At 37.1% G+C, this 23660-nt stretch overlaps 1 protein-coding gene across 1 annotated transcript in view; it reads left to right on the top strand.

Moving 5' to 3' along the window:
* The first annotated feature begins 369 nt into the window (after positions 1–369).
* TAB3 (TGF-beta activated kinase 1/MAP3K7 binding protein 3) overlaps positions 370–23660 on the top strand; it is a 46286-nt gene continuing 22995 nt past the window's right edge. The window contains exon 1 of the mRNA XM_010571318.1: positions 370–389. The gene's annotated coding sequence lies outside the window, so the exon portion shown is untranslated. The remainder of the gene's footprint in view (positions 390–23660) is intronic.

Raw genomic sequence — 23660 nt, 5'->3', positions numbered from 1 at the left:
GGGGGGTGTCCGGTGGGGTGCGGGGGCAGGGGTGCGGTGCTGGGAGGGTGCTGGTGTTGATCCTGGCTCCTGTTTTGCTGCCGCACTCCCACGCACCGAGCGGAGGAAACTTTGGTCTTTGTTTTTTTGGAGCTTTTCGGAGAGGGTGGGAGGTTGGCCGCCCGGGGATCCTGAGAGGGTGTCCGCTGAGGGGGGCGGCTGTGGTGTCTGCTGGGCCACAGGTGCTGCTCTTGCTGTGTTGTAAAAAAAAAAAATAAAAAAAAAAAATAAAAAAAAAAACCGGCAGAAATTCACAGGTAAGAGAGCTGCCACTGCCTCTTCGACATGTTGACTGCAGTATGATGATGCTGCTGTTGTGGCTTGGCTCTGGAGACAGAAGGCCCCCAAAGGTAGGAAGGCCTTAGTTGCGCTCTGTCCAGAATCTTGTCTTCATGTCAGATGTGAGATCTTATCGGTTGTTTGTATTGGCTGTTGGGAAGAATAGCTTCGGTTTTCTTTTGGTTTGCCTTTTAATATGGGTGGATATGGTGGAAGGATGCTGCTCTTATTTATGGCTTGATACTGCTCCAGTGTTAGCGTTTGACTGTGCAGTTGGTGTGTTTTCCCCTTGTTCAAACATGACTTTGTAACGCGATATTGGCTGTTCTTTCCCTTGCTTTAGCAAGGAGAAAACAAGGAAGGGAAAGGCAGTTGCATAGATGGCTTGAGAGTAACTATACTCTGGAGTTGGGTAGAGAATCCCTGTCACCAAAAAACCCAGAATGGCCCAGGTATGCCACACTGGAAGGTAGTGGAAAAACTTAAAGCAGGATACTGTGTTCAGGTAAATATGCATAAAACTGTCTTTGAAGGTTTCAGTGGTATCTAACTTGTAAAGATGCTATTAGTAGTCTATTAATAGGTTTATAGCTGATGAACACAGTAAATATTAGCTAAATAGAGAAATCGGCTAAAAAGATAGCTATTTGTAATGCTTTTATAATTGCTTTTATAATAACTACGTTTCAAGATTTTTCACCTTGGCATTGTGCAGTAGCTTTCCTTTTCCCCTCTTCTGTTCTAAATAAATATTGCGAGTGGATAGGCCAACCCGTCCGTCTGATGTATTGATAGGCGTCTGTTATTTTTAGTGCTGGTGTTCACTGTTACAAAATTGAGTAGTAGTTGTTTATAGGCTTATGTTCTGTAACAGGTCCACTTGACCAGTTCTGTTTTGGGAGGGCTTAGTATAAAAGAACTCTTAAAACTTACAGGTAAAGCCTGCATGGTCAAAGGTCAGTGTCTCTTCTGATAGCTTTCATTTTGTTTTCTAGATCTGTGAGAAGAGCAATACTTACTTCTGCCCCTTTTCAAGTATATTTTCAGTTAGCATATTTCATGTAAAAAGAAGAAATGTTAAATTCATTTCCTCTTAGTAGTGAGAGAGGAACAGGATTCTTAAAAATAAAGTATTTCACAACATTTGTTGAAGCCTGCCCTTTGTCCTGTCTTGTAAATGGTGTCAGTTGATAGCAGCAATCTGAGGAATGCCATAAAACCCTGTATTAACGTATATATAGACTGTCTTGGTTCATCCATAAAATTGCTAGCGTATTAAATTTTACACGCATTAGTAAAGGATAATAAAGTCAGCATTTAAGTCTGCCTTAAATCTTAAATCTTTTGGTTTAGGTAGGTACAGTGAGTTGGATAACCGTGATGGATGCTTATAAGGAAACTATACTTTTATGATGTATTTTCACCTGGCTTGGGTCATAACCTTTACTGTAAGTGATGGCAGATAAATGTAAAGAGATCCATGAGATCTGTGTCCATTCTTTCTTGTTGTTTCCTGGATCTCGTTGAGCCTCCTTTTTCCTTCCATTAGTTGTCATCTTGAGGAAGACAAGATAAGTTGAATAGGTGTTGTGAAAGCGAGTCCTCTTTTCCACCCAGCTTTGGTGATACACTTGTACTGATGTCTGTCCATTGAGTTGCAGATGAGTAAATGGTAATCCTAATGGTAAAGGATTCCTTTGAACTTGTCCAAGAGAATACATTAACATGATTCTTAAGGTTATCCGCTAACAGCTTGCCTCTTTCTGTCCCCTCTCAAAAATTATGTAGTGCTTCAATGAAGTTAAGTTTTCGGTTGCACTGGTCTGTAGATGCTTTCTCCTGACTTTAAACCTGTGGTGATTCATTTTCTATGCATTTTTAGATAGCATTAAGTAGCCTCAAAGTATGACCTGCAAAAGTGTTCTCAGTTAGGGTCAGAGTTACATGTTTCCTTGCGCACTGCAGTATATAATAAATACGGAACTTAGGAAGATGTTTTATTGAGTTATTTTTCAAAGAGCTTTATCTTCAAGTGGGATGATAGTTCAAATTACTTCTACAGCAGCAGTGTTTTAGCAGAATCGCTAACAATACAAGCAGAAGCCTTTGATTTACTTGTTTGACACCAAAGATATTCTAGTGATGGTCCAAACGCTGAGTAAATGATAGAATCCAGTAAATTCTGGATAATGTTACGTCTATCATGTATGCTTAGTCATCCAACTCAACTATGGTATGACATGTTTTGCTCTAGGAGCGTCTGTATGATGCTCTTCTTTCCACTGCTGTGAACTGAAGTAGGTGCAGTGCCTGGTGTGTATGCACCTGTGTGCGTGCATGAATGTGAGTAAAGATATTTGCAGTGAAAGAGTTATTTTTGTTACATGGTACATTTGAAAGGCAGGTGGCAAATGGATAGCAAAACTAAGCGAGAGTTGATACAAAGCCTCGAGACTTTTTCATAAGCACCTTTTGGACTACTTTTGACTGCAAGTGTTTCAAGTTACAAGGTAGAAATATCTGTGACTTGTGGTTTTGCAATATTTTTTCCTGTCCCTGTTACTGTCTTTACTCAAACAGAAAAATAAAGCTAAACTGGAAATTGGTGGTGCTGCCTAGTGCAGTAAACTGATATTAGGGTATTACTTTCAAATCCCTGCCAAACTTTTCTGGTATTACTTGTCTTTTTTTGCAAGTTGGACCTATCCTTCTGTTACCTATATAATGTAAATTTTCTGTAGATTGTTACTTCTGTATGAGCATAATAGACTAAAATATTGTCTGAAGGGCTATTAGCTGTCTTGTTCTCGTGAAGGACCAAGAATCGTTTTGTCGAGATTGAATTTTGATTGATTTGTCTGGTGATGTCATGGTGCCAATTCGCCATGTGTGAAACATTCTTTCTAAATGGAAGGATGAGAGTTTTGAAATACTTGTTTAGACTCATGTATGCAAATGTTGAAGGTGTTGGTTGAAAACAGTTCTAGGATAGGTTCTTGTACTCTGCCAAACCTTAAAGTATCAGTCAAAATTGTCCTTTGAAAGGCTTTCAAATTGTGAATATGCTAGTAATACTATGCAAATTTGTCTCTCCAGCTTCAGACAAATGGTGTAAGTCCGACCTGATAGTGTAGATGGTTCTGGGGTACTGAGTATCCATTCCGAGTACCTCTTATTCTGTGTGAGGTGGATAGTTGGTCAGTGACTTCTGTGCTGTGTCGGTCAGTGCTTAAAAGCTGTCACTGTGGTACAAGTATCCAGGAGACTCATGGGCCCAACTACCAGAAAACACATCGCTGAAGCCTTTTTATTGACAATGAGGAGCTGGAATACATCTGGCAAAATTCAGTATGTAATAAGAAGGTGAGACAAAGTTACAGTGTTGCTAATTAACCATACAGATCAGGATGGGCAGCGAGTTCTTAATGTTTGGGGGTTTTCTTCTTTTTCTCTTTTTGAAGATTAATTGTACTAGATAGATCACACTGTGATCTATCTCAGTTAATGTCAGAGTGGAACTAACATTTCAATATTCTTACACCCCATTGATTACTAGGTTGAATGTTTCTCCCTCTTCAAGTACTGTTTCATAATAGCCAGCATAGCACTATAGTATGAAAGTGAAAAATGTCATCTCTGTTAAGGTTATATACAGCTTTGTGTTCTTAAGAAGCATTAGTTCTTGCATTCCAGGTGGGCTTTATTTTATTCAGGGCCTGAATTTAAAGTAGTGGTATTTTAAAAGCATCTTCAGTGTGTTACCAGGTTTTGTCCTAACGTAGCTCTTTTGTAAGGAAAATTACTTATTTTGGTCTTTTCAGAGGGTTGTATAAAGCAGGATGGCTTCATAAGCAAAGAGTAAAGCTACAGAATAGAGATAAAGGTTGTTCTGCTATAGTAGTGTTCAGTAACCTGACTGTTACAGCTGAAGTATAGAAGTTTTCCTACCTGTGTGTGGGCTTGCTGGTGGGTAATTAAGAATGTTTTCTTAAAAACACCTTTCAGCAGATTATGTTCAATCAATCATGTTCCACACGCAGTATGCTTTAATGAAATGCTTGCTTTCAAATGAAATTGTGTATCCACTAAAGTGTATATTAATTTGAAAAGTGGATCAATTTCTGTGAAATCATGGTTGATCTAGGGATACTTTTAGAAAAAAATTCTAATACTATCAGTACTTGTCTTGGAGGTTGTAAAAAAAAAAAAAAGAAAAGATACTTTTCTAAAATGTATTTAGTGTTGACTGTTTCTTAGCAGATTTGATAACAAGATCCACAGCAGTGCTAGTGTTTTAATCTTGTTACAGCTTTAAGCTTTCATTTTTCCCTTCCTTGGTTATGTTCTAAGGTAATTTGTCCTGAACTCTCATCTGTTTGAACAATGCATACTAGTGTACAATGTCACAACTTACTGAAAATAGCTAGCGAAAGGCTTGTTTTATTTCTATGTATGTCATAGCATCATGGCATTTGTCATTTGTCACGTTGGTATAAATCCTCAAGTACAATTCTTTTTGTTCTGTGGGGAGTTTGTATACTTTGGCTTAACTCAAGCTGTGGACATTTATTCACAGCACTTGAAAGAGTTAGGGATTTGTTTTCTTCTTTGGTTTTTTTGGCTTTGGGCATGGGATCAATAATAGTTCAGAGCAAGTAGAGGGGGTGGTTGGTTTTTGTTGGTTTGGGGGTTTTGTTTTGTTTTGTGTTTTTACCTGGATGTTGTGCAAGTTATGAAAGGAATGTAAAATTTGGCTTTCATGTTCTTGAAGATCAGCTTGCAGAAGTAGTAAGCCAGGCACTAGGTCTTTTGTGGAGCATTGCTGTTGAAATGTATCTGCCTGCCTTTCCTCAAATTCTTAAGATTATCTTGATGGAATAGTAGTTCTCGCTGTAACCCTGCTAATGTCAGATCAGAAATGACATGTCCAGGTAAGGCAAAGTGTTAATGTGGTACAATTTCACTCTGTTGCTTCATATTTGCTCAAAAAACTTTAATAGAATAAATTTCTCCTAGCAAGTATTTCTACATCAAATAACGTCTTTCTTCGCACTGCTGACTTGAAGGTGGTAAAAACTTTTTATTATTTTCCGCATAATTCTACTGAAATGCCACTATATGTCCTTTCCTGGTACAAATCGAATTTTAGCTGCTAGGTGACCTGGTAGTGTACAGATGTGACTTTAGTAATCTTGGAATTGCCGAGTAAGTGTTGTAACTGAACTCAGAATGCTTGCATGAATTTATATTTAAAAAGAGATGTTTTTGTCAGTGCTTTCATAGATTAGTGTGGGTTTTGCAACTCATTAGTAGGTTTCAAATGGACAGCGTGGAGTAGCAGTTATTTTAGTCTGGGTCTGTGCTTCATTTCCTGCTGTGTTAGGGCAGCATTGTAAAAATGTGGTTATAGAAGTGTGCTTGCTGTTACTTCTTCCTGAGTATCAGCGTTTTATACAGGTATTTCAAAGCAGATCTTGCTGTTCATCTGAAAATGCCTCATGTGCTGTGAGCTTGAGCTTTTTGAATAATCATTCAGGATGATGTATGCAGTTTTGTACTTTCTCTTGCTTCTGTACTGAAGAGGTTAGCCTTGGATGTGTACTGGTTTCAGTAGCGGGTAGTGACAGTGAGATAAGTCCCTGATCGCATCCAGCTTCCTTCTGTGTTGGTTTGAGCTTATTAGCACTTCCTGTAACACACATATTCTTTTACTATTGTTTTCTTGGAATATCCAGTTTAAAGGAAGAGGGGACGGAAGGGGAAAGCAGTTGCTACCATATCTGTTGCAGAGGAATTAAGTTTATAAATGGCAGAATGTAGACCCTCTTAAATGAAACCTGCCTCTCTGCTTTTGAAGCCCTTTCTCTAGGTACAGTAAATGCTGCTTTTGCTTTAAAGAAAATTCCAAGTCAAGTAAATGTTATACCTGCCAATCCTTTTTTAGATTTGGGAGTTGAGGTAAATGAGGCTGAAGGTAGCCTTAGGCTTAAGAGAGACCTAAGTAAGATCAGCTTTTTTGATCTGTCTTTAGAAATGATCTTCGACTGTATTAAAAAAAAAAAAAAAAAAAAAAAGTCACCGAAGTGTTGAAATAAGTTCCTTCATCTAGGAGAAGGGCTCCGTGAGAGGGAGATGGATTAGTGGCTTCTGTAGAGGACACCTTTAAAAAGTTTTCCAAAGACAAGAAAGTAACTTGCTATTAGCAACTATGTACAGCAGGTCTTGATGGTTTTAGTACCATTAACTGGATGACATCTTCCTATAGTAATGCGGACACTGAGGGATCTTCACTGATCTTTCCTGTTGTTACTCAGCAAGGCACTAGTACCAACAACACAGACATTGCTGGTACTGTGACAAACAGTACTTCTATTTCTGGAGCAACACCCAGTCACTTGAAAGCTGCTTTTCCCTAACTGAGACCACTTTCTGTAAAAGTTGTAACAAAAACACATGGCAAGTCTCCTAAGAGCGTATGTTACCCAAGATGTGATCAGGTCACAGAGGCTTGTGTTGTTTGGTTCTTATCTGTACAGTTTAGTTCTGGGCTTTTCATTTTCAGAAGTCCTGGTGCCATTTGTTCTCATGTACATCCATTAGTGAGAGGTCAAAACACAGTGTTAGTGGACTGGACAGGTGTCTTCAGTCTGATGGAGGATTCCCCTCCTAGAAACAACAGAGAAGATGAGGGAAGAACTCCTACTTCTCTTACCTTTTGAGGAATCCATATCTTCTCAAAGACAAGATTTTGCTAACTCTTCTGGTGGTTGGGGGAGGTGGAGAAAACTTTTTATTGCCAGACTTGGGCTCACTGAAGCAGTCGTGGTGGGAATTGCTGTTCACTGACTTGGTATCTCTAACTGGATGAAGGGGAAGTGGTGTTAGGGAACTGGCAGGAAAGGATCAAAAGAAGTTTGACTCTCTTCTTCTGTGAATTCATTAAAAAAACCCCACAAAACAAACCCAAACAAAACCCAGTCCTTTTCTGTCATGTGTGTGTGTCCCCTCCTTGATTCCTGTTAAAATCTACATCGCAGATCACTGTTCAGTCCATCTTTCTGTAAGGAAGTCTAAAGAATTTTTTAATGTGTCTTGTTTTCTGAAAGGTCCAAAAGGTAAGGGTTTCATGAGTACTTGGAGTGCTAGAAGAAGGGGGGGAGACGGGGGGGGGAGAAAAAGGTTTAAGTATTTCTCTTTGATTTATAGTCTTTGGTTCAGGAGGAAAGAAAGTAGTTATGACATTAACATTTTAGTATGTCTTGTTCTTATGTTTTATTATGTGATAGAACACAGATTCTGGAAACTACAGGCATGTTTTACAGTAAAAGTTGTGCGCTCATGACAGTGGCGAATTTCTGCTTTGGGGTACTCTGAATAAATTTGCCTGAGCATAATCATTGGTCTACTGTATCCACTTGTCCATTCGCGGAGTGTTTGAGTTTAAGCTTTGTTAGTAGTAGTTTATAGCAAAGGCTACTGATATTTTGAATTAGTTCCTAAATGCTACTTTCTGAACTGAGCATGTTTATATGCCTTTTTTGCCACTGTTGGTTGTATTGCCATCAGTAAAAATGGTTAAGATGACTACCACGTGCTTATGTAAGCTGCAGTCATTTTTAAATGAAACTATTTATGGTACAGGCTATTTAGTCTGTTCAGAAAATGAAAACTACATCCTTAGGGGCAATGCATTTAGACTTGCTAAGACTTTTCTTTTGTGTGCTTTCTGAGTCTTTTTTTTTTTTTTTTTTTTTTGGATGTTTTTTTGGGGGGGGGGGGGGTTGTTTTGTTTTCCCAGCAAGTGTATGGTATACTTAAACTTGCAGGGTAAGTTATTTCTGTGTATAGTAGAATTTATGAATTATGTAAACATGTTATGTAATTGTAAATAATCTTAATGTTTATTAAACTATAAGAAATGTCAGGCAATCAGAAAAACTTGATGTTTTTGATAATTTGTTCATGAGTAGCGATGATCCCATGTTATATAGTAGGAGCAACTTGGTTGGTTAACTGATAGTATGTACAGTATGACAGAATGCTACTAGAAGACTATCCAGTAGGCAGGTGCTCTACAAAAAAAATGCTGGATTTTTTACAATATTCAGGAAGTATTGTGTGGTTATTTCAGGAATAAAGCAGTAAAGTTGTATTGCAATGGTATTAAGTAGTATTTAACTAGGGGTCCTTTAACAGTTAAGTACATTGCTAGCTATGAAAAAAAGAATGCTTAAGCATTAAATGAGTTTACTAAGGTGTAAACCTCAAGACTGAATTATAATAGGTTATTGCTATGCATATATTTGACTACATATAGTTTGTGTTATTTTTATGAAATAAGTTACAGATAGTCAAAGATGAGTAACTTCTGAATATATTAATGTAATTGTAAAACTTTCTGCTGAGTAACTTTTCAGGAGGGATCTGTGAGGATTGCAAACTTCTTTTTAGGTGTTTGTTTTAATTCTTTCATGACACTGGATTAAACTCATATTACTTTTATGTATCTCTCATTAAAATACTAACATTTTTCAAGCACAATATAGGTATTTTGCATAGTTTGCTGTGCTCTTTGGGTTATTTTCTCTGTGATTCTTCTTGTTTGCTAATCCCTGAAATTCATTCACAACTAATCTGGTCCTGTGGTCAAGGCTAAGAACTCTTCCCAGTTCTTCCAAATGAAAAAGAAAATGAAGACTCAGGCAGTTTTTCAGGGAGGTTGGGAACAATCAAGCTTTCTCCAAGGTTTAGGTTCCTGGCTTGCTTGAATGTAGGTAATTTGGATTTCAAAGGGATACTGATTTTCTGTCATTTAACCTTGAAAATAAGACTTCTAGCAATGTTACCTGTTTTTCTTCAGTGTCCGAAACACTGAGTAAAGTATGACCAAGCAGATATATTGGTTGCAACCAGAACTATTGGTTGCATAGTTGTTTGCAACTGTGAGGTGCTTTTGTGTCCCAGAAGGAAATCTGCTAAATGGAATCAAAGATTTATGCCTTGAACTGCTTTTGTAATGGGATAGTCTAACTTGTAATAGTCTTTTCTGTCTTGCCTAAAGTGAGAGTCTGCTTTTGAGATCTGGCGTGATCTCACTGTGACATTTTGATCTAACACTTCTCCCTCTCACCCCTGGCTGCCCACTTCTGTCTCAGTGTTTTGTATCTGATAATGGCACAAGGTTTCATGGGGTTTTGAGGTGAATTGGGGAGCTGATCCAGATTGAGCTACTATTTAGGGTTTGTAAATCAAAGTTCAGCTTTAATAATGTTCAGTTCACCATTTGGTCCCTAAGTGTTTGTGCTGGTGCATTGGGAGGAGCAAGTGTTCAGAGGAAAGGAGAAGCAAATTCTTTTTGCAGAATTACTGTATTTTTGCTGGTTTAAAGTGATTATGAAACAGTCAGATGAGACTTCCTATGTGATAATTTTCTCTTGTGGAAACACCTAGAGTTTGTGCTATAGCTGAGCATTTTATGCCTATAAATACTTCACTGGACAAAGAGATTTTTTTTCCTCCAAAACTTATTTCCTGAAGTTAAAGAGTTTTTGTGCCTAATGCTCACTTGTTTTGATTTTTGATGTTTTTCAGAGTTCAACAACAGTAGCAAAACCCCGTCTCTTTTTCTGGGATTGCTGTTGTTTGTTTGGTGTTTTCAGTTGTGACACTATATGCTGGAGAAAAAATGGATGGATTTGGATGTTCAATATTTCTTTTCCCTTATAACTATGTATTTTTGTCTCCCTGCATAGAAGGGAAGTAGACTGCAGCCCTACATTCCCTGTTACAAAAGTTTTTATGAAGCTTGATATTTGGGTGGAGTTATGTTTATAATTTTTGGTGTGGGGTTTGTTGGGGTTTTTTTTGTTCTGTTAATTCTTTTGCAATTCTGGTGTTTAAGAATTTCTTTTCTTACTTTTTTCTGGAAATAGCATTCGATAGCACCTTAATCAGAAGTTTTAATATTACATAATTTCCTAGTAAGTTAAGTCTTCCTACTGACTCCCGGACTAGCCTAGGTTATGTCTATTCTATTATACAGTCTTCTCTAAAGACACAGGGTTTTTTTACACTGGTAATTTAAAAACTGACTGAAAATGTAAAACACATTCGAAAGTTCAATTTTATTTAGGTAAAAACAGTTGTATGAACAGTTCTGTAAATTGGGAACATGTAATTTTGAATTCTAGTAATGAGATTTCCTTTAATTCTTTGGCTCTTATTTGAAAGTAATCATTTGAATTTTGAAATTTGCTTTTTGTAATTATTAAAATTCTTACCCTGCATACAATTTAAGCATTCTTATTATGATTCTTTCACAGTGGTGTTCAATTATTGGCAAGTTTGGCGTACATAGTGAATACTTTGACATAAATAAGTAGGTAGTCAATACAACAGTGTTTGAACTTGTAGCTTGAATGTATGCCTGTCCTTCTTTATGTGCAGTTTCTGTTTGTTCTGGAATCAGTTCAGTTGAATTGAGCGTGTATAACTACACAAAGAATGTCTTTACTCTTACACATACTTGGAAATTTGTTTATTATAAAGGCAGTGTCTCATTAGAAGAGTATTTTGTCTGTGTCCAGTTAATTTACTTTTCAAGTATGTAGAAGGTTGCTCTTCTGATCAAAGTGAATGGTTGGGTGTGGAAACCTGACAAATTCTCAAAGTAATAGGGATCTTGTATTTGAGCAAGTACGTACAGAGAGTTGAACATACATTTTCTTTTACAAGGGTTCAAATTTGTGTGAAATTTATTTTTAATTAACTTGAAAATTAAACAAAATATCTAATAAGATAGTTGAACTAATAGTAGCTCCCATAGGTTAAACTGTTTACACAGTAATGGAGAATAAGGGGGCCTCGAGTATCCAAGGTCTTGTGTATATCCTGAAAGGAGCCTAGTAATCCTTCCTGGTAGATAAGTTTGCTAAAATACTATACTATTACGTAAATCTGGTAACTAGGGATTCTTTTGATTGTGGTTCTCAGGTAAATACGGTTTGTAAAAAGATTCCACTCTTTTTTAGCCAAGAAAAACCCCAAACTTTAAACAGTACTGAATTTGGTTTACTGTAATGGAAAACTGGTGATGTGAAATATTCATTAAGGTAAGAATCAATTACTTTTGTATTACAAGGGTTTTTAAAAAGATAAATTATCTTTGTTTTTTAAATCTGATGCTGAGTCAAAGGAACAGGCATCTTACAGAGGTATCTAAATAATTAATTTGTACATTTCTCCAGCAGTTGGATGGAACACAGAGTCTTCATATGGTGTATAGTCTAACTTAACAGGTCTGTTACAGTATTGCTCAGCTCATCTGGGCATTCCAAGTTTTAAATACACAGTCCTATTTGGCAAAATTATTCTTAAAATATGCTTATTCATAGCATTTTAGAAGTATGTTTATATCTAATTTTTAGATACGTTTGAATTCGGTTTCTAAATAAAGTAATGATGTTTAATTATCCAGAAGTATAGCATTGTTTTCCATCCTGTGGGGGAAGAGTGACATGGAGAACGAAATAGGAACCCTTCTGAATAAGGCTTGTGCTTAAGCAGTACAATAAATGTCAAAGATTCTCAGCTTCTTCCCTCTACTCCCTCTATTTTAAAAGCAGAGAAAACCCGAAGCATACACATGTGTCCAGGTCATGCAAATGCTTAGAGCTGTGATTTGTTTGTGTTTAATGCTTGTGAGAATTCTGAAGAAGTCATTGGGCTATTTTGTTAAGCAGAGGGTATGGCTACTTGTGCTATGATTTCAGAATCAAAGCATCAGGTTACAATGTTATTTTAACCTAATTTTGCTTTCAGCTGCTTTTTTGGTTCTGAAATGTACAAATCTGTCACTTTGTGCTGCTGGTGTCTAGGGCAGACACTGTCTGTCAGTTACTGGCTTCAGGGGAATACTCTGGTGGCAGTGTGTTTGGCTGGCAGGGAGATGACTGCAAATTATTTTAAACTTTAGATTTTTCTGCTGTCTAACTTCCTGTTGTATACAAGACTGCATTTGATTTGTGGGAAGGTACATGAGTGTGATTTTTTTTTTTTCTCTGTGTTCTCAGCAAATGATGCTTCTCTAAGACTCCAGGGAGTTAGACCAAAAGACCTGTGTTTCAGATTGAAATTCTTTGTGTCTAAATAAAGAGCTGTGCATGCTCCATATTGTTACTCTCTACAAAACATACGGACATGGCCACTTCTTAACAGTAAAGAAATTGGGAGATTGGCTAAAGAACTAACTTCATACCACATCTCGTCCTTTGCTGCAGCATCTAAGCAAAGAAACTACCATATCAGGTGAAAGAAAGACTTTTGCATTCTTGCAGCTTGCATCTGCAACCACTCAAACTGTTGGGTGGATGTCTGTTGCACTCTCTGTTCTTGTGAATGTGAATAGCACTGAGCACAGCGCAAATACCAGGGCAATTTTAGTGTAGTGTAAAGAATGTTTCAAGCAGTTCTTTTGCTACTGCTTTACCAAGTTATCCACAAGACCCGTATGTCCGGTAAGAACAGAGAGGTCTGTTAAAACAAAAAAGGACAGTGCTTTTGGAGGATGCCCCTACCTTGAGCTGCTGGACAGCATCTTGTTTTAGAGAAGTGAAATAATCCAAACCTCTTAAAGAGAGTAGAATGAGCTAGTAACTATTTTAAGTTGAAGCTGCCTTTGAGCCCTATTTTTTTTTTTTCTTCTTCTAAAGCAGGATTATGAGGATAGCTTCCTAAAAGGGAAATGAAATCAGCGCAGTTTATCCTACCAACCTTAATGGAGTACAGTACAGCAGATCAGTGTGGAAATGATCTGGCTTTAGAGAGATGCTGATTGCTTTAAGTGTTTAATTTACATTTGGAAGAATATTTGTCATATAGAATAAAAATAAGGTATTTTAAAAACGGAAATTGTGAATACAGACTTTTGGGTGAAAGGCTTTGAAAAGCAAAATACTGCTTATTCCTGAAAGTTTCAGAAAGTGTGCTTCATTCATTTTGTCTCATTCAGATTTATACCTATTTTTTTTCTGTAGCTGTACCTGATGAAAGTGAAATTTGCAACTTCTCCATCAGACAGCCATGCAGTGTCAACTGTGGAAAGACTGGCTAGTAGTAAAGGACCCCTTTCCCTTTAATTTTTATACTGTAAGCCTGATATTATAAAGCCACAGAGCCACAGAGTTGTTTAACATGTTCCTGCTATAGCTTGTGATCACAGGCTCTGTGAAAGAGGGCTCTAGCTCCATAATCACAAAATTGGTCTTTTTATACTCAGCTGTATGTAAAAAGTCATGCATGCTTCAGCCAGGAATTGCGTTAATCTCATCACTTGGATCTGAAATTTTCTGGCCTGGTACCAGACCAACAAAAATAAACAAAAGTTATGACTGATGACCTGAATACTGACAACCTGCCGCTGCAGACAATGTCATTGAGTAACCAAGGTGTCAGGACTGCAAACTTGGTTTTCCTTAACCTACCAAAGTCATGACTGAAAGCCTCTGAGAGAGAGGTAAAGCATGGTCTTTAGAATCAGTTTGTGCTGTTATATAGCCGAGTGACCTATGAGTGATTGTAATTCATAAAGCTTCTAATTTAATGTTAAATTGTTAGAAAAATCAGTTTCCAATCCTGTCCTCTGCTCAGAGCACACAAAAGAGCATGAAAGTTATTTGGCAATATGAAGCGGAAATTAGTATCATTTGTGCAAAAGTTCAGTGTTGGTGGCTGCCCTTTTATTGCTGCTATCTGTAGTTTCTCAGCCTGCCCTCTCTGGTGTTAAAACACCTGATTTGGTGCCAGGCTTTCTGTAAGGAAGACGATACTCTAAAGCTTTTATCAAGTAAAGCTATTGGATACTGTTCAAGTCCTTTGAAGCTATACAAGGGTTTTGGCAGGAATGCATCAGTGCATCTTAGGATGAACAATTGTATTCATATTCCGGCGTTTCCATTATCTTTTTGGGCTTGTTCTATTTCTAATCTTGGCCGAAGATTATGGAACAAGTGGGTCTGAAATATCTAGATTTCCTCATGGAGATTTGCCATTGAAGCAGTTCCACAGGCAGGGCAGCTACAGCTTTATCTGAGTGTCAGTTGTTTAAACATTGCCTTATACTACCAAGGCTTCTCACTGCAACAGTTACAACATAGACCTTGCTTGTGGAAAGAGGTAAACTCATGGATTTCCTTCTACCAGACTTTTTTTGTATCCTATTAGTATTCTTTATAGAGAATGCTGAAGCCAGTGCAGAATGAAAACATTTTTAAATATCTGCATTGTATAGTATCTGAAGCACATCTCCCCAGAAAGGCAGTCTGGGGCTAAGCTGAGATCTTAAAATAAGAGAGAGAAGACCCTCCATCTAGGGCTTATATGACAGCTGTATATTTACACATATATATAGCTACATACACATACATGTGTGTGTGTATGTATGTATGTTGTTGGCAGATGATGTTTTTATTTTAAGGTATCTTTTCTGTTTTGCTAGGAAATTGGGTAGAGCAGTTCCTGAACTATGGCACACACTCAAGCATCTATAGATGTACACGTATGATTATAGATAACCTCAGTGTGTTAATATGTTATATTGACATAAACATATATAGATAAAATAAATACAATTAACACAATGTTACGTGTAACCTCTTAATATGACCTGATTTTGTGACACCCTTATGGGTGGGTGTTCATGCAAAGACTTGTCAGAAAATACCACAAAATAGGCAAGGTTCACATTACGGTTCCTTATCTTAACAAATTTTCCTGGCATGGTAGAAAAGACAGGCATGCTGCATATCTTGTCCACCATATTTTATAGCAGTTAGTCACATCAAGGAAATTTACGCAGTTAGGCCACCAAAGCTTAATTCAAAACTTCAAAAGTGGAAGTTGATGTTTTGTGGTATGTAGGGAGTATATGGTTCGTATTTCTCTGTGCTGTCGATAATCTTTTGCATTGTTCTGTATTGACTCCTGTCAGTTCCTTGTTTGTTCTGTTTCTGCTCTCTCCTTATTTCTGTCTTATTTTTTGTTCCCATTTATATGCGCCTGTCCACTTCCCTCCTCTGTTTCCTCTGTGTAGAGTCATATATCCATCAGTCAGTACGTGTTTGTTGGGGATCCTGAAATGAGGTTTTCTCATCCCCTCACTCAATTCCACTTCCTTCTAATCTAGGGTTTTTCTTCTAGTTTAAGGTGGCCAAAGTGAGGAGAGGCTAGTAGTAGTCAGGCCAGAAACAGTGTTGCATAGGTGTTCCTGCTTCCCAGTACCATTTTCTTTTCTTTCTCAACTGGTCATCTGGGGTATGAGTTGTAGTCAATACAGCATGCAGGCAGTCTTTGCAGTAGATGTTGCTTTTTGCGCTGTTGTCAGTTATATGGTCCGCTGATAAATTTACACAGGTCACTTAAATTGAAACTAATGCAGTTAGTATCTCCTTTCATCTCTGCAGGAAAATGAATACTTCTTTACACGTATAAATGTGCTTTGCAGTAATTTTCTTATTGGTGCAGAAAAATGTGAAAGTTTGAGACGGTGTGTTACAGAAATTGTCTGCGTCCTCTCCTGTAACGCTGTTCCATATGTGAAGTTATCAACAAAGTAGAAATCTTTGGTCCAGTCAGTGTATTCAATACAGAGTATTTTCAAGGTTTTTCATATAAAAAACCCATCAGAGACTTAACAGAGAAATTGTCCTAGCCTGGTTATTTTTAACTGTTGTTTACAGCACTATTACTGTTATCCATCACAAAAGTCTGTCAGGGATATTTCAGAAGCAGGAAACCTGATGTTTAAACAGTTGATTTAGAATTTTTTTCTCCTCTTTCTACCTTAAGAATAGCTTAATTCAAATAGTTCAAGTTTTCTTTGGTTGTATAGAGAATTAGATTTTATGTTTTAAAGTTTGTTGTCATAAATTGCTCATCCTATTGCTAATTCATAGTATGGTTGACTAAAAGGAGTGAATTTAAACTTTGTAGTTCTTGCATTACTTCAGCGGGATCTGAGAGGATGGCCAAGCTTTTACTTCACTGTGAAATTGTTTGCTAAGCCACCCAAGTAAATGAAATAACTGGTTAAAAATTCAATTGGTATAGCCCTGAATGCATGAAGTGCAGTGGTGTGCCTTTTATGGAAGTATCAGCAGGCTCAGATGACTAATGTCATTATGTTGCTTTTACTCTGTAAATGGTCAATTGTCTCTTTCAAATTTATTGATAGCAATTCATTTATTTAGAGCAAATATTTTTAATAGGGAGAAGCCCAAATCAAAGTGAAAAGTGAGGGAGACATTTAGGCTAATTATGTGAATAGCCAGTTGAATGTGTAACAGTTGATTTATGAGTGTGGTTAACTCTGAAATTTTACAAGTTCTATGTAGGTAAACCAAATGACAATTTGGTTCATATTTTTTTAAAATCATGACTGTTGTCTTCAGACTTGGTGAAACTTCAGGCTTTAGTGAGTACTTCCTGCTCTGAATTCCTGCAAGAGTATAGTGTTTCATTTTGTGGAAGTCTCTTGTGGAAGGACTCGCTGTATTTTGACCAGTGTAAATATATGTTGCAACAAAGCCTGTTCTTAACGTCTTACAAGCAAATTCAAAGTGTAGCAATGAATTTGTAATGTAGGAGCAGGAGCTAATACTGAGAATCACTTACCTTGTGTAGGAGCTATAAACATCTTGTAGGCTAGAACAGTGTTAAATTCCTGTTGAGCTGGTTGAAATTCATACTGGTAACCTGCAGATAACTCTCCATCCATAGCAATACTCTGAGACATTTCAACTTTGAGAAATGTTAATCTCACACTTCTGAGAAGGAAACTCACTTTCTGGAACAGTTTGTGTATTAAACAATAGTCCAGTATTTTTGCAGTTTGTTAGCTCAGTTTCCCTCTAATATAAACCTCAGCTTCTAGTAATTGTTAAACATGGAAATATGAATAGCAGACTGTACTTTAAAAAATAAATAATGCTGAAGTTTATGATCCATGGATTTGCAGTAGGCTTTTTTTCCTATGCTTTGTAGTATATAGTCAGTTTCATGTTTTCTTATATCCTTTTTGGTTCATTTTGATTCCCCAAATAGGATATAATGGCCAAAAAAATTTTACATCCTTATAAAACTGCTTTTAACAAGGCCAACACTTACAGTTTATGAATTAGGAAATCTGACAGTATGCTGGTTCACTGCAGGTTTGTTTCCAGCCACAGCCTATATTTCACAAACGTTCGGTCAATAATTGTAGATCGTATGTCCTGGTAAGAAAGCCAATTCATCGTCCGCATAGCTTTGCGATAATCTCAGGATTATCTGTGAGGCATACAAACTCACTTGTGTTTACAATTTCTAGTTGCACCTAGTATTCTGCAGAATTCTGGAAATTAGGACTTGTTGCATAGTAGCATCATTCCTGAACTATCTCACTGCCTTGAAAACTTACTTCTCTTGTAACTTTGTTGTTTAGCGAGAGCCGCTTCTAGTTGCTTTCTGGAGTGGGAGAACCATAAATTCCTAATTAAGTATTTTCTAGTATCTGATGCGGCCTTTCAATACATAAGAGGCTTATAAGAAAGATGGAGGGAGACTTTTTACCAAGGCCTGTAGTGACTGTATGAGGGGCAATGGTTTTAAACTGAAAGATGGTAGGTTTAGATTGGACATAAGGAAGAAATTTCTTATGGCGAGAGTGGTGAGGCACTGGAACAGGTTGCCCAGAGAAGTTGTGGATGCCCCATCCCTGGAAGTGTTCAAGGCCAGGTTGGATGGGGCTTTGAGCAACCTGGTCTAGTGGAAGGTGTCCCTGCCCATGGCAGGGGGGGTGGACTTGATCTTTAAGGTCCCTTCCAACCCAAACCATTCTATGATTCTATGATCTGCTCAGTAGAGGAATTGCTAGCCAAGAATCTCTGAGTTACTTGCTAAAATGAGTATCATCGTTCCAGTTAAGCAGTCTTCTCATTATCATTCAGTTTTCAGTATCTCCTGGTGTAATGTACCATGTAGCTATTGAAAATAAATTCTACTTTGTGGAGATTTGACTTGTATATAGGGTAGAGATGACTTTTACTCCTTTTGCTTCCAAAGCAGTGGAATAAATAAGGTCTCTTATTGTCAGATACTAGTCCTACCTTAAAGGACAGAAATTTAATCATGACCAATGCCACAGAATAGCGTGTGACTTGTTTTGAAAATGTTAGGTCTTTGTAGAGCAATACTTCTAACTCCTTTTCCACCTGGCAACTTGGTGTCTCAGTGCCTGATTTTTTTTTTAATCTGTGTAAACGCTAAACTGTTTCTATTGTTCCTGTGACTTTTTTTTTATGTCTTCTGTCATAGACGGAAGAGGAAAAACAGTAAATAGATAACACTAGTCCTTTTAGATGTTGATGGCTCACAAGGGTGACAGACTGTAATGAAAGGGAGAAAAAGCAAATGCCAAAGCACACAAAGCAACACAGAATACATGCCTAAGAGGGAATAGTGACTGATTAAGACTTTTTGAATTTTAGTAACAACCTGTATCATTAACGTGCTTGCTCACAGACCACAGATGAAACCTTATTATGCTTCAGTCACGTTTCTAGGCAATGTCAGTGTTGTGCCAAAAATGGATCTTTTCCATCCAGGTTTCTCTTACCTCAGAATTACATATTGCTTTTGCGTGATGAAGACAGCCCATATTGTATCACAATATTCCTCATTTATAGACTCTGTGGAAATAGTTTCAAACATGGATGAAACCAATCATTGCTTAAGTTTAAGCTGATGGGGGGAAGAGAGGGAGGAATGTCTTCATTGCTTTACACTCGTATTTCATCAATGTGAGATAATAGCATTCTCATCATGCTGGCTTTAATGAATTACATTGCATTTCAGTACTCCGAGCTGTTCTAGGCCATCAAATGACACATTGTGTAACTATTCTATGGCTGCGTAACTATTTTATGGCTAAATGGACAGAGATGTCGAACCAAGAGTTCTTAGGTGAGCTTGTATAAATTTACCATAATATAAGAGACTAGCTGGTCAGCAGTGATAGCTTGTCAGCTTTATTTTTAGTTTTATTTTGCTGTATACCTCTATACCACAATAAGTGTTTCACATTGCCTTCCTACCATCCAGGAGCTTTATGAATCTGTTGATCTTCTTTTATACAAGTGAACAAATGTTCATCATAAGACAGCTTGACTAACCATGAAGTTGTGTTTTTAGTGATGTAGCCAGTCATTCAGAGCACTGACAGCAGCATGCTGAGCTCAACTTTAAATATTGACTGCTTTTCTCTTGCATTGTTGAACTTAGTATGTCTTTATGAACTTGCAAAACATCTTTAAAGTCTGTTGTACTTGTCTTTCCTACTATGTGAAACCATACAGTCCCAAAGCTGTGGGATGTATCACCCTGTAAATAGAAAAGCTTCTGTAGCAAATGGTCATTGTGATTTGTGAGGTGGGAGAGTTGTTCTTAGCTATACGTAATACTAAAAATTATTTTAGCTGGACTGTTTCAGGGAAGAGTAATCCTTGTTTTTTGTCATACATCATGTTTAAACAGAGTGAGTGTGTGACTGAAGATAGTTGTGAGGAAAAATTGCCCTCTTGGCACTGTTATAACAGTTTAGTTTCTCATATTTCTGAGGTTTTAAGATCTTCTACCTAGCAAATCTTTATGCAGGTGTCACCTTACCATAAAAGTATTTGCCTTCCTTTGCTGCAATCCAAAGTCTTAGTTGGATTGATATGACTGTTCTGACATTTGTGGTATGAGTTAATTGTTTTTTGTTTATTTGAACAGTTAAATAACTGGAAACTTAGTGTACCAAATTGTTCGCTTTATTATTCCCAGTATCAGTATAACGTGATGACTTTAAACCATTTACAGTCAGTTTAATATTCTACTGCAGGCACCTTTGGATTTAAGCCAACAGTGGTTCCAGAGGCTGCTCAAGGATTAGAGGTGAGATTATGTGATAGCATCTGCAGCCAGGTCACATGCCAGGCATGTTTACAAGGCTATAATTGGGTGCAGATACCTATTAAATAGTAGGCATGTGTGGGATGGGATGTTAAAAAACATATTTTTGCTTAGTTAGTTCTTCACGAGAAGCAACTCTGTTTGAATCATCATCTTCAAATTTCATGGTTTTACTCAAGCTTATTTACAAGAATGTTGCTATTTAACAGCTTTTCTGCTGTGTGTTTGCAGTCATTGTAGGAAGCACCACAGTAATTATACACCTTAACATCTGCTTGAGTATTGAAATACGGAAGTGGAATTTGGGATGTGATCACGTAGTAATGTAGACTTTGGCCGAAATTGTATTTATTTGTTAAAACCACAGTGTTAGGTGAAAACCAAAAGATATTAATACCTTATCTAATAAAGTGCTTTCTAAATCTGTCGGCTGAGCTAATTCCCTTCTTGTCTTCTCATGTTTTACTATTGGCGTGCAGTGTATGCAGGGTATTCTAGCCTTTGGAAGCATGTAACCAATGCATCAACGGAGAAGGTATAATCATATAAGTGATAAAGAGCTGGATGCCTATAATCAGTTGGTCCGTCATAGTTTTCAGAAAGAATTTTTGTAGAGAACAGTATTGCATGTGGGGAAGTGACGTGGAGTTTGAAGTACAGTTTCAGTTCTGACCTCTTCCTGGTGGTGTGCCTTCTGAGCTCAGCTGACAGTCAGCTTTCTTGCAGTGCCACAACCACGTTCTCTAACTCCAGTATTGACAGAACTTGGCAAAATCCCCATCCTGATTTAGTACTGTTCATACAAGAACAGCTTTGGTTTTTTTGTTCTAAGTCTGCTTCACATGAAGGTGCATTTTTGTTACAGCTTGAACTGATCATTTGGCTTATGTGTGCTGAGAAGAGGGAGGTGGTGTTCCTGGTCCTGTATCCCCTTCCCCTTTTTACCCTTTTTTCTTCCTTTCCACAGTGGTATGGTATTCAGTGGGCCATGCATTGTGCAGGATAAGTTTATTAAAGTAGTAAAAAGTGATTGGGTTTTTTTTATTATTAATTGTTTTAATAGGTTGAGTTAGTTCAGTTGAGTTGACTGGAGTGGGAAGAAAGGTGGAGAAAGCTGTTCAGTTGTGTATGAGTTGTTACTCACTACAACTGATCTCATTGCTTTTTCATGCTGCTTCATATGCAGTAAATCTTGGTATCCTTGGAGGACTGTAGCCAAATCTCTAGATGACTCTGGAGGCAATGGAAGTTTGTCCACATCTATTATAGAAGCTAGACCGACATCTACCTGGTAAGCAGTCCTTGCTTATAGGGTAACTTCTTCATTCAAGAAAATGTAACAAACATGTAATTCACTGAATAGTTTTCAATTTATATACATATATGTATAAATAAAAACTTTGAAATCCTTTCCCAATAAGACAGTTTCTAGGGACTTAACTTGCCCAAGTTTGTTTGTTGGGGTTTTTTTGTTCCCAAATAATAATAAATGCTTTGGACTAGTTGCTGAATTTGAGTGCTGAAGCTGGAATAGGTGATATTTACTTTTGTGAGAGGCGGAATGTTTTCGCCATCTTTCTTGGGCCATAGGGTTTAATAAAGATACTTCTAGTAAGCAGGATCATCTTTTAAATGCAGCTTAAATCTTTGTATTACAGTAGTACAATGAAATAATTTTCACAGTTGGGAAAATAATAGATTATTTGGAGAATCTGTTATGCACTGTGCCTGATAAAGGAGAACACTGTAGTTCAGTATCTGGATGACTTTCTGGTAGGATTATTTCCATACTATAAGACATCCTGAATGTAAGAATCTAGAGGTAAGCAGTCATGAAACATGAATGTCCCAATACATGTTATTAATAGCAACTGCTTTTTTTAAAGTGTATATAAAAAAGTTGGGATCTGCATAAATTTTTTTTATTTTACTTCCTAAGCACTCTGTGTACTCTAGGTTTGCTGTATACTTTAGTAATATTACTTTGTAGAGCAAGTCTAGTAATGGGAGTTTTTTTGTGCTTCGAGCATGAATGGTCTGTGTTCTTCTAAAAGGCTTTTCAGACTAGAGCAGATTTTTTTCAGAAAGATGAATAATTCTTGAGACAAACTTCAGCAAAATATAAGTAGTAGGAAAAATGCAATTACAAAACTGAAAAAGTAATTTCAAGAACTGTAGCTAACATGGATTGAAATTGCCTCAAGAAGGAATATGATTCATAAGATGCACTCACAACTTCTTTTCATTTAATAAATTTAGAACAAAAGATGTAAAATGTCGCTCAGATTCAGAACTCATGCTGTGCAGCCGGTTAGTCTAGCATGGCTTTGAAAACAAAACGGTATGTTTTAGTAAAGTCATTAGAAATGAGTGTTAAGCTTTTATTATTGTTCTTCCATTTAAAGAACATCGTATTTTTCTTTTGGACATGATCTCATTTTCATTTACCCTGCCATTTTTGGTGAAAGTAAAATTCTGTACTGATCTAGATTAATGAAACTGAATTTTAGAATTTTGTATCTTTTTCTGCTTCCTCAGTTCCTGTCCTCACTCTTCACAGTTCTCCCTCTATTCACTACCAGAGAAATACGGAAAGTTCCTGTTCAGGGAAGGTATTCAGACTGTTACTGCTCTTCTGTTTGGCTCAGCACAGGGATAAAGTTCTGAGTAGCACTGATACCAGTGTTACTCAGAAGTTTTATGCCTAAATGCCAGTAGCAAATATAAACAGGAATGAGGTGTTGGTATTGGCAAATGATATTTAAACAGATAACAGTTAGGAATTATTGTCATGAGTTTGGATTGTATAACTGTTCATTGAATTTGCTACTTCATATTTACTGCAAGTGAGTTTAAATGTCTCTAAAGTCAAAGTAACTTTTGCTTGGTGGAGATGTTATATATGTTCATTTTTCTTTCAGCTTACTGATTTATATTAACATTAATTTTGTTCTTTCTGTTTTGAAGATTCCATAATTAAGAAGTTGATATTGTTGTACTGTTTTGTCCACCTAAATTTCATGGTATCTTCATACTCCAGTTCCTGCAATGTTTAGACAGAATAGAGCATCCAGCTTTGCTAGCTTTCCCTGAATTCTTTTCTACCTCTTGGCTAAAAGCCTCAGTCCAGTGCAAATGTTTGAAGGAGTTGCCCTATGAGTGTTTAATTAAAAAAATTTCTACTGCATTTATGAATCTGAAGGCCAAAATTTATCTTCAGCGCTTTGATCAAACAGAGATGAACAAGGAGGAAAAATATAGATTAATTTACAAATACTGGGTTGAGTTCATGTGAATGCCATGCCATAAATATACTCTTTATCTGTAGGCATCAGCATGCATTTGATTAGAAGTCA

Source organism: Haliaeetus leucocephalus, unplaced genomic scaffold (genome assembly GCF_000737465.1).
Source record: "Haliaeetus leucocephalus isolate CR32 unplaced genomic scaffold, Haliaeetus_leucocephalus-4.0 Scaffold317, whole genome shotgun sequence".
In the NCBI taxonomy this organism is placed as follows: domain Eukaryota; kingdom Metazoa; phylum Chordata; class Aves; order Accipitriformes; family Accipitridae; genus Haliaeetus; species Haliaeetus leucocephalus.
This window is presented reverse-complemented; position numbering and strand designations above follow the sequence as displayed.